This window comes from Acanthaster planci, linkage group LG02, assembly GCF_054643075.1.
Source record: "Acanthaster planci isolate LZ-2023a linkage group LG02, COTS_SCS, whole genome shotgun sequence".
Classification (NCBI taxonomy): Eukaryota; Metazoa; Echinodermata; class Asteroidea; order Valvatida; family Acanthasteridae; genus Acanthaster; species Acanthaster planci.
Window position 1 is genome coordinate 21,773,198 of NC_141778.1, and position 10,164 is coordinate 21,783,361.

The following is a 10,164-nucleotide window of genomic DNA, read 5'->3' on the forward strand; positions in this document are numbered from 1 at the left end:
ACGCTGCACCAAAAAACCAAGTTTATTGAGGGCGCTCTTTCACTTTACCTGATACTTTCAATATGCACACTCCACCTAGCTTGAGGGCGCTCTCATTCAACAGTGGTGCAGTCGTGTGCATTTAGAGAAAAGAAACTCCTTCAACTCTGCCCCCCCTCCAAGCAATAAGTAAACCAAATTGAACGAACACGCCTGCTGCCTGTTTTAGCTAATTTCTGCACTATTTTTAATTGAACATGGTGATGGATGAAATAGAAAGAAATTGGCTGGTTCCTGCAGATCTATAGCAGGTGTATTTCATTTGTTTCTGTTAAAGACAATGGCAAATTGCTCTGCAAACTTGTAAAATAGGCAGCAGGCACAATGACCACGAAAGACACGCCATAAAACACATATTTTTAATTCAGCAATTAACACAAGGACAATCTACACCAGCACATCATACATATATGATGAAAAAAAAGGTTTAAAGCTATTAACTAAGTTGGTGTAAAGGAGCCTAAAGATATAGAAAAATGGATATAAAAGAAATGGCAGAGAAGCTAGACAAAAGGTCTTTGGTACAAGGAGCAATATTTGTAAATGTAAAACAATTTAGACTAAACCATGCAATGTACATATTCATCTATGATAACTTACTGAAATTCATTGCCTTTTTATGTCACACATTTTAACTTCAGATTGCGATTACAAGTGCCATGTATTTCTCTCCATTATTTATGCTGCATGTAATCAAGCACTAAAGTGAAACAAAAGTAATGCATAAATTTTATACGCAGCTCCAACAATTTAATTTCACTGTAAACTTCCTCCTTAATTTCTTTTGCTGTGTAAGTCAGCCACAAATTCCTTCCACTTGAATTGCCACAAGTACAGAGACATTATAGGGGTAAAGAATGCATCTTTGCATCGGAGGGTTAAACAGCAAACAAATATGATGTGCTGGTGTAGATTTCAAGTTCATTCACACACATTGATTAATCCGTTTCAGAAAAAAAAAAGAACCAGGCACATGTTTGAATTTCAAGTTTCAATGCTTATCAGGACAATAAAAATGCACTTCAATTAAAAAGAAGTCCTAAAATTGAACCATCTCAACTAAATGGAGATAGAGGGCTACGTACATGGAAATAACCCTGTATTTGGTCAGTGAGAGCAAGGTATATTGACCAATTTCTTGGCATGAAACTACATGTGCCTGGTTTAAAAAATCAACTCTTAGCGTAATACATGTAGTTCCGAGTTTGAGCAAATCCATGGCAACAAATAGTTTCAATCACAGAGTGGATTTGAGTGGTTGATAAATCAATGCTGTTGTCTTCAATGCAATTAACGAAGCCAATAAGCCTCCATTATTTGAAGTGTGTTTTGTGTAAATTGGGTTAATTTGTTCAATGCTAGAATAACCCATTTATCACAAAGGAATAAAGCATTAAACGCCAATACTTTCAGTTAAGAACTGTTCACTAAACAAGTTACAAAGACTTGCTAAGACGCTGTTGCCATGGATTTGCCTAATCTAAGATGAGTGCATCCAGTCTTGACGATGAGAGTTCAAGCAGGTACGCCAGCCAATCCCTTGGACATCGGTGGTGCCATCTTTGACCCCTTTGTGTCTGCACTCCACTCACGGTGTTCGTTGCTTCTCAACATCAGAAGTTTCTGAAATATGGAAAGAGAAATCAAACCTGTTAAGTTTCCTGAAATGCTGCTTTGTTTTTAGGCAGGGTACAGGAACAAGCCTTCATATCTTTGGTTTGAAATTTTCAAGGAGTCCGTACAAATGTGTTTCAGAGGTTGAAGTAAAGCATGGATGAAGATAACTGTGCCAACACATCTTATTTTTCTTCTCACATTGAAGTAGTAAATCACAAGTTCTGTCAAATATTTTTGGCTGTGAAAGCAAACCAACCTCTGGGAAGTACAATGTATAGTACTTTTAATTCATATAAGGCATTGTCAAACGCATTTACCTTTAGTTTACAGCACATTCATTTCACTCTTTTTTAAATACTTTTCAATTTAACTTTTCAAATAAACTTTTAAAGCAAACTGCTTTCACGTACATGTATCAAACTGCGCTGTGAATTGAAAATGAGACATTTCTTCCTGTACCCTGCCTAGTACGTGTATGTACCGCGCGGTCATTACAAAGTTCCTCTACAGTACTAGGGGCCATGACACTGCATTCACACTGGAATGAAATTTGGATCCAGTTGGGGAAATAGATTAGAATTTGAGTTGTTTTGGAAGGCAATGTACATGAACAACATGTGAAAGGCCACTAAATACAGGAAAAACGGGCATTAGAAAAATCTGTTCCACAAGGTGTTGAGGTGTCATAAAAGCAACTACAAAGTCAATTCGCAAACTGTCAAGTTCTTGAAATTTAAAGAGGATAAAGGGCCTCTCCCAGCATCATCATGTCTTCAAAATAGCCGTGCCTAATCAAACCATGATCTGCAGGATGCCAAGTTTGCATCTTTCAGAGAAATGATCTTTATGAGTGACGCACTAACTTCAAACTTGTAGACGCAGGTGCATTTCTGTCATACATGTAAATCATGCAATTCTGCCAAGCATGATCCTCTGAATTCCACTCAGGATGAAATAGCTTCTGCTTTTTGCCATGTACAAAAAAGTTCTCAATTTAGCCAAAAGAAGTAAAAATGACGAGAAAGGTGTTTACTACCCTTTCCTATGATTCTAAGAAAATAGTGGGTCAGCTTGAATTGAGGAAATTATTTTCACTTCTAAACACTGATCCATGAGTACATCAAACTCCTAAGTATTCATCAGTTGTACAAAGAGTTTACATCAGGACTTTGATATCAGATGTAAACCTCATTAATTAAGAAATTTGCATCAAGCCCCTCCCACAGAATTGGGTAAAGATGCATTCAAACTGTATCCGTCAGTCAGGTCTTGTTCCCAACTGACACCCTGATGTGAGGCCATTCCAGGGATACAGCAAGTGACATGCATTTACCGTCAGCAATCCCTTACAAAGAAAGAAAAGACAGGCTAAATGTTTTATACACTTTTACAAAATGCAAAAAAAGTCAACCCTCCAAAAGTTAAAGTTTAGACAATCTACCTTTACCTCGGTCATCAATAAATTCAGGAAAATGACATTTGAATCACTTAAGTGTAATAAACTGATATCTCACGATTAAAATTGGAGTCAATGACAGGCATTCTGTCCAACAGTCTGGTCTTGCATCATAAGGAAACTCTAACGCAAGACCATATCAGGGATCCAGGACATTTACATGCATCTACCTTTGGGGCATCCATTTTTCATCATTTTCACGAGCCTGCAAAAAGTACTCCTTTTAAGAGGGCACTCCTTTCCCAGAAAAAGGACAAGGAAAAAACTTGTGGAACACACACTTAAAAATAATTTTTCACAATTTATAGGAAACATTAAATAACCCTCCCCTAATATTAACGTGTGGCTTGTACTCATGAAAATGATGAAAAAAATGAATCGGCCATAAAACCATTTCAACTGAACATGTTGATTAAATACTCTGTATAAAAATTCTTAAATACAAAGAAGAAACATATTCAGTTCTTCCTTGTCCTTAAACACTTATGGTGTGTGAAAGATTATATTAAAATTGGAGGATTCAGATTTAGAATGGTATGAACTACTTTGATGTGATCAAACAAAATGAGTCACTGGTCACATCACATCTTTCCTTGTTTGAACTTCCATAACTTTTGACAAAAAGGTCATATCAACACAAAGTTTTAATTACAACAAAATTGGCATTGCTAAAAACCCTAAATTGACCAGGATTGACAAAAGATTCATTTTGCTGGATCATGTCACGAATGATACCTGTAAATAAAGAATTGACGTACCTCACTTTCAGGGTGAATGTACTTTTGAACTCTTGGAAATTTGAAAAATTTGTCTAAAATTTAGAAAAAAATTTCAAATTTCTATGATTTAATTGTATTGATGAATTTATTAAGCCATCATCCCATCCCCCCAAATAAAACATGTCAAGACGATGTTCCCATCAACTGGGTCATTCTATAAATCTGAAGTCCAAATGGTGTGCCCGTATGACCTATCACAGGAGTGTATTGTAATTACTCATCAAATAAAAATAGCTTGAAGTAAATTTTAACAAGTTTTCATTTCAAATTATGCGGGTCATGTGTAATAGGGACTCAAAAAGTTACACTTTGGACCCACAATTCCTAAAATGACCCAACTGACACCCTGATGTATGCGACGCCATTCCAGGAGTCCTGCTCATTACATGCATCTATACATGTACCTTCAAACTCCTACAAAAGATAATTACAAGAAGCGACATTTTTTTCTTCATCTATGGAATTAGTCATTTCTGAAGTCTCCTGAAATGGCTGCATGATGCTGTGGGTAAATAATTTGTGGCACAAGAAAAAGAAACCATATTTGAAGAGGTCAGGCTTCCCAGCTATTTTTAAGTTACATGGCTGATAAGTACATGTACATCAGTTGTGGTACTTGGATGAGAGACCATAATAAACTCTCGTGATGAACTACTGCAGAGCTCTGACACGTTGGTGAGATGTCATTGTAATGGTCTATACAACTTGAACTACTATTAGTTGAGAGATGTCATTGCAAAATAGTGGCAGTGAATGAGGGATGTCATGGTGATGAACTGTCGCATGCTAGGTCTCCGTTTTCTACTGGCTGGAGAGACGCAATAGTGATGAACTGTTACAGATCTCCACTGCTACTGGCTGGAGAGTTGTCATGGTGATGAACTGTCACATGTCCCATTTGCCAGTTGTTGGAGTGATATAATGGTGATGAACTGTTACAGGTCTCCACTGCTACTGGCTGGAGAGTTGTCATGGTGATGAACTGTCACATGTCCCATTTGCCAGTTGTTGGAGTGATATAATGGTGATGAACTGTTACAGGTCTCCACTGCTACTGGCTGGAGAGTTGTCATGGTGATGAACTGTCACATGTCCCATTTGCCAGTTGTTGGAGTGATATAATGGTGATGAACTGTTACAGATCTCCATTGCTACTGGCTGGAGAGCTGTCATGGTGATGAACTGTCACATGTCCCATTTGCCAGTTGTTGGAGTGATATAATGGTGATGAACTGTTACAGATCTCCATTGCTACTGGCTGGAGAGCTGTCATGGTGATGAACTGTCACATGTCCCATTTGCCAGTTGTTGGAGTGATATAATGGTGATGAACTGTTACAGATCTCCATTGCTACTGGCTGGAGAGCTGTCATGGTGATGAACTGTCACATGTCCCATTTGCCAGTTGTTGGAGTGATGTAATGGTGATGAACTGTTACAGATCTCCATTGCTACTGGCTGGAGAGTTGTCATGGTGATGAACTGTCACATGTCCCATTTGCCAGTTGTTGGAGTGATATAATGGTAATGAACTGTTACAGGTCTCCACTGCTACTGGCTGGAGAGTTGTCATGGCGATGAACTGTCACATGTCCCATTTGTCAGTTGTTGGAGTGATATAATGGTGATGAACTGTTACAGATCTCCATTGCTACTGGCTGGAGAGTTGTCATGGTGATGAACTGTCACATGTCCCATTTGCCAGTTGTTGGAGTGATATAGTGGTGATGAACTGTTACAGATCTCCATTGCTACTGGCTGGAGAGTTGTCATGGTGATGAACTGTCACATGCCGCATTTGCCAGTTGTTGGAGTGATGTAATGGTGATGAACTGTTACAGATCTCCATTGCTACTGGCTGGAGAGTTGTCATGGTGATGAACTGTCACATGCCGCATTTGCCAGTTGTTGGAGTGATATAATGGTGATGAACTGTTACAGATCTCCATTGCTACTGGCTGGAGAGTTGTCATGGTGATGAACTGTCACATGTCCCATTTGTCTGTTGTTGGAGTGATGTAATGGTGATGAACTGTTACAGATCTCCATTGCTACTGGCTGGAGAGTTGTCATGGTGATGAACTGTCACATGTCCCATTTGCCAGTTGTTGGAGTGATATAATGGTGATGAACTGTTACAGATCTCCATTGCTACTGGCTGGAGAGTTGTCATGGTGATGAACTGTCACATGTCCCATTTGCCAGTTGTTGGAGTGATGCAATGGTGATGAACTGTTACAGATCTCCATTGCTACTGGCTGGAGAGTTGTCATGGTGATGAACTGTCATAGGTCTCCATTTGCCACTGGGCAGAAAGGCATTATGGAGATGAACTGCCACAGGTCTATAGTTGATACACTAGACAGAAAAAAATGCTGCAGCGATGAACCACCATGATTCTCTATTTGCTGGAGGTCCTCAGTCATTTTCTTCAAACTAGTAGGCAGAGAGTTGCCACTGTAGTGATGAACATTCCAAACAATGCATTTGCCACAGGTTAGAGGGGTCACAATGATGAAATCTCACGTTTCTGGATGAAAAGATGTCACTGCCCATTAACTGTCCCGGCACTTTCCAAACCTCATATATGAAGAATTAGATATCAGAAACACAAGATCACTGTCTACCATGCATCCCGATGGTATCTGCAGTTGACTTATGATCTCTCAAACAACCGTACCACAACACCTGAGTAATTTTTTCACTTACAAGTCTCCAAGGAGATTGTCTCCTGGAAAATATTCAGTTACAAAGGTCTTTAATAGTGGACTTGCCTAACAAATACATGATGGCATGATAGCTAGACCTCAAAAGATATGGTTTCTTTTTCTTTTAGCATGCTGCAGGAGTAAGAACAAATTAACAGGGAAACAAAGCAGAAAAAAGAATGAAAACAACCCCCCCCCAAAAAAAAAATTAAAACACCAATATTTACAGCAAGGGTTAAGGTAGTGTTACAAGATGTTGGAGTCAGGGGGGTCCCTTTTTCCAAAGTAACTTTTGAGAATATTCTGCCAGAAAAAAATTGGTTTCAAGTCCTCACTGGGGAAATCCATTTTGCACATTCACAGGACGGTCATTCTATAAATCTGAGGGCTAATTTTGTGAGTGTGTCCCTGCCATATCTAACATGTTGAAATTTTAGAGCACATCCTATTTTTTTGAAGACTCATTAAATTAAATTAAGTTATGTGAATCACCTGCCAAGCAACTAACAAACAATATGAAGAAAATCCAATGATACTTGTCAGAATACAAAGGTCAGGTGTAACAGGGACACATAAATGTCACACTTTTAGACCCTGAATTTGCAGAATGACCCAAGAAAAAATACTAATTAACAACAAAAGGGGGAATTTTCTGCATGATTTGCTACCGTGCGATTTGAAAAGCTCTTTGACCCCTGAAATAAAAGTTTTGAATCCTCCAATCTCAATACAGTTTAGTTCGCAAAAAAGCGGGTTCTTTGAAAGAAATGACAGTTCATGTAAACCTGCTACAAGTAGTGAATAGAACTTTTTTAGATAATAACCAGTTTGATGCAAACAATGCAGAGAATGCAATGAACAACCATAATAACCCTAACAGTCCCAAATCCTCCAATTTCAATATAATGTTACATACAACCTGGGGTTAGGGTGAAATCAATATTTTGTCTGCACTCAGGGGTGTTTGCCTGAGAACATTTTTACCATAGAATGCCATCACTGTTCTAACTACAGTTGAAATTCTGTGGGCATTTTTCTGATGTGGACATGTTTCAAAAAGACAAAAAAGACTCTAGGTCAAAAGCAAAGAGAGTAGGAGTGATAGGAAATGATGCACCGAGTTATTAATCCAAAAATGGCATTCAATTCAACAAAAACAATCGTTTGGTATAAGAAATGTTTTACTTTTTAAATTCCCATTAGGAAAATGTATGACACTACTTGCTCCCTGCAGAGACTCATTAGCCACCGGAAAGCAATAAAATGTCCTAAAAAAGTCAAATTTAGCAGTGAAAATATTGAGGTTTCACTCAGAAAACATAAAATTTGTCAAACTAGACCCACAGGGTTTGTGCACAGGATTTCAAGCCGCATCCGTGTATAGAATTCTTCCAAAATGAATAACTTTCCCATTTTCAACAAAGTTGGACTCACTTTTTCTCAATTTTGGTTTCATGTCAGGCAAATACTGTACACATTCCTGGTAAATTTTTAAGGGTCTGTTAGAAAGGTTGTACATCCAGTTTTCCTTGAGGTATCACATTTTTTCCCCAAATGTATTTACATTTTCTATCCCATTTATAAAGGAAACTGTAACAATTTACTAGCATTCCAGTTCTTTTTGAAAGTGATGGCATTCTACTTTTTTGTAAATATTTTGATAAGTTTTGTCTACAACTACTTTTGGTGCCCCCAATAAATGTCCAAATCATTATTTGCACATAAAAAAGTCTCACAATTTTTCCTCGATTCCAGTTAAAAACAAAACCAAATAAAAACGTAAAAGTAATTAGATTTGGCTATATGAAAACAGAAGGTCAGCTGAAATGTCTGGCAATGAATGTGAAAAAGCTGATAATTACTTTATCGTTAGAATACTGATGCAATCTGGTTTTCTACAGTTTCAAAGGGAAGTCAACAAAATTTTCTAAAACTTGCCAAAGCAAAATTTGCATGTTTAATCAATACCTGTAATTCAAAATTTTGTTCAACACATCTGAACCGTCTAAAGGGCCTACTAAGTTTATGAATTGCATTACGGTAAAATGAAAACATGGCAAAAAGCACAGACTATTTCTTGTAGTTTGTTAAATGCTGCAGCATCAAATCAGGGTAATATACCACAATTCCAATTTGAATGAAACTGTGAGAGAAATACAGCACAAACTGATGCAAAATTAACACGAGAGGAATATGCATCTTCTGTATTCTTCAGAATCATGAATTAGTGATGAAACAATCATGCATGTTCCAAGTAACATGATGCAAGATAAAATCTTATCATAAGCACCATCGGGGGTATTGAGTTTTGTCAAGCAAATGCAAAGTGACAGGGTATGCTAGTAAATTTTATAGGGATGCAGAGAAAAATGTTTCTGTTACATGTAGTTAAATTATTTTGTGATTTATAGATGACGTAATTTAAGCATTTATCAGCTTAGTTTTAACAAGATTGCCTTGTCCGTCCATGTCTATTGGCTTTCACATGTTGCACATGCAATTTAATTTTTCATGTTTTCCTCTGAAATCAGAGACAACCCTCCTAAATCACAAAATTCGCAAGTTCACAAGTACTATAGTTTGGCCCAACTGGATCCTTAACAATGACAAACTATCAAAGACAGTTTATCTACCTTTTCGCAGGTCGTAGAGAATAATTGTGGAATGTAAAAATTAAAATTGCATTTATATACAAATGTAAATATTGCATGGATCCAAAAAATTAAGATCAGCATGTTTGGTGCACATCCGTCTGATGGAAAGGTATTTTGGAAAAATCCAAACGTCAGGAAAAAATAAAGAGCTTTTGAACATTAATGTCTCAAGTCCCCTTTCAATCTCTTCTGGCTCATGAACATCAATTTCTTGGGGTCTGACTTCATTTTTGACGATCGCACAGCAGTCAAAATTTGGCCCTTCCTCCTGTACATAATACACACTTATCACAAAATCCATGCCTTTTATGCACATTACCACAAAAGTTTTTCGTATGTCCAGTCTGCACCGTAGACAATCATTTTGTTCGTACAAAAAAGGCTTGTAACTTACCTTTGGAACTTACCTCGTGTGACAGAACTTACGGAAAGGGCAATGTATTTTGTCGACTGTTGTTTCCACATGCATGTAAAATTCGATATTTCTGGGGGAGAACAGTCAGCAACTTTGTCTTGACACCACCAAGTTCCAATTGTTACATTTACACTAGAAAAGTAACAAGCTACAACAAATTACGTGAAGCGTGCAGGCCGTGTGATTCTACATTTTCTAGCAGGAACGCAAGCGATGCTCTTGAAAATGGAGTCACATAGGTAGTACACTGTACAACCGCACTATGCAACCTAGCAGTTTCTGCATGTACATTCCAACCTACAATTACTCTTTTGTGCTATTTAATGATATGCAAGACGGTCACATCTAAGAATGCTCAGTTACAAAAAGGATTGCCCGCCACATCTGAGACGAACCAATCAGCTACCTTCAGCGTCCGTGACCATTCGAATATGCATTTTTATTTGATTTTGTCAAAAAATCTGATTACATGCATTATTTTTGTAGGACAATACCA

The 10,164-nt window shown here is 37.7% G+C and overlaps 1 long non-coding RNA gene across 1 annotated transcript; it reads right to left on the reverse strand.

Moving 5' to 3' along the window:
• Window positions 1-395: 395 nt before the first annotated feature.
• On the reverse strand, window positions 396-9,976 carry LOC110976165 (uncharacterized). The gene is made up of 2 exons (XR_002597802.2): window positions 9,661-9,976; window positions 396-1,662 (listed from the first exon to the last, which is right to left on the reverse strand). It is a non-coding gene; the product is annotated as an uncharacterized LOC110976165 (long non-coding RNA).
• Between the last annotated feature and the right edge of the window lie 188 nt (window positions 9,977-10,164).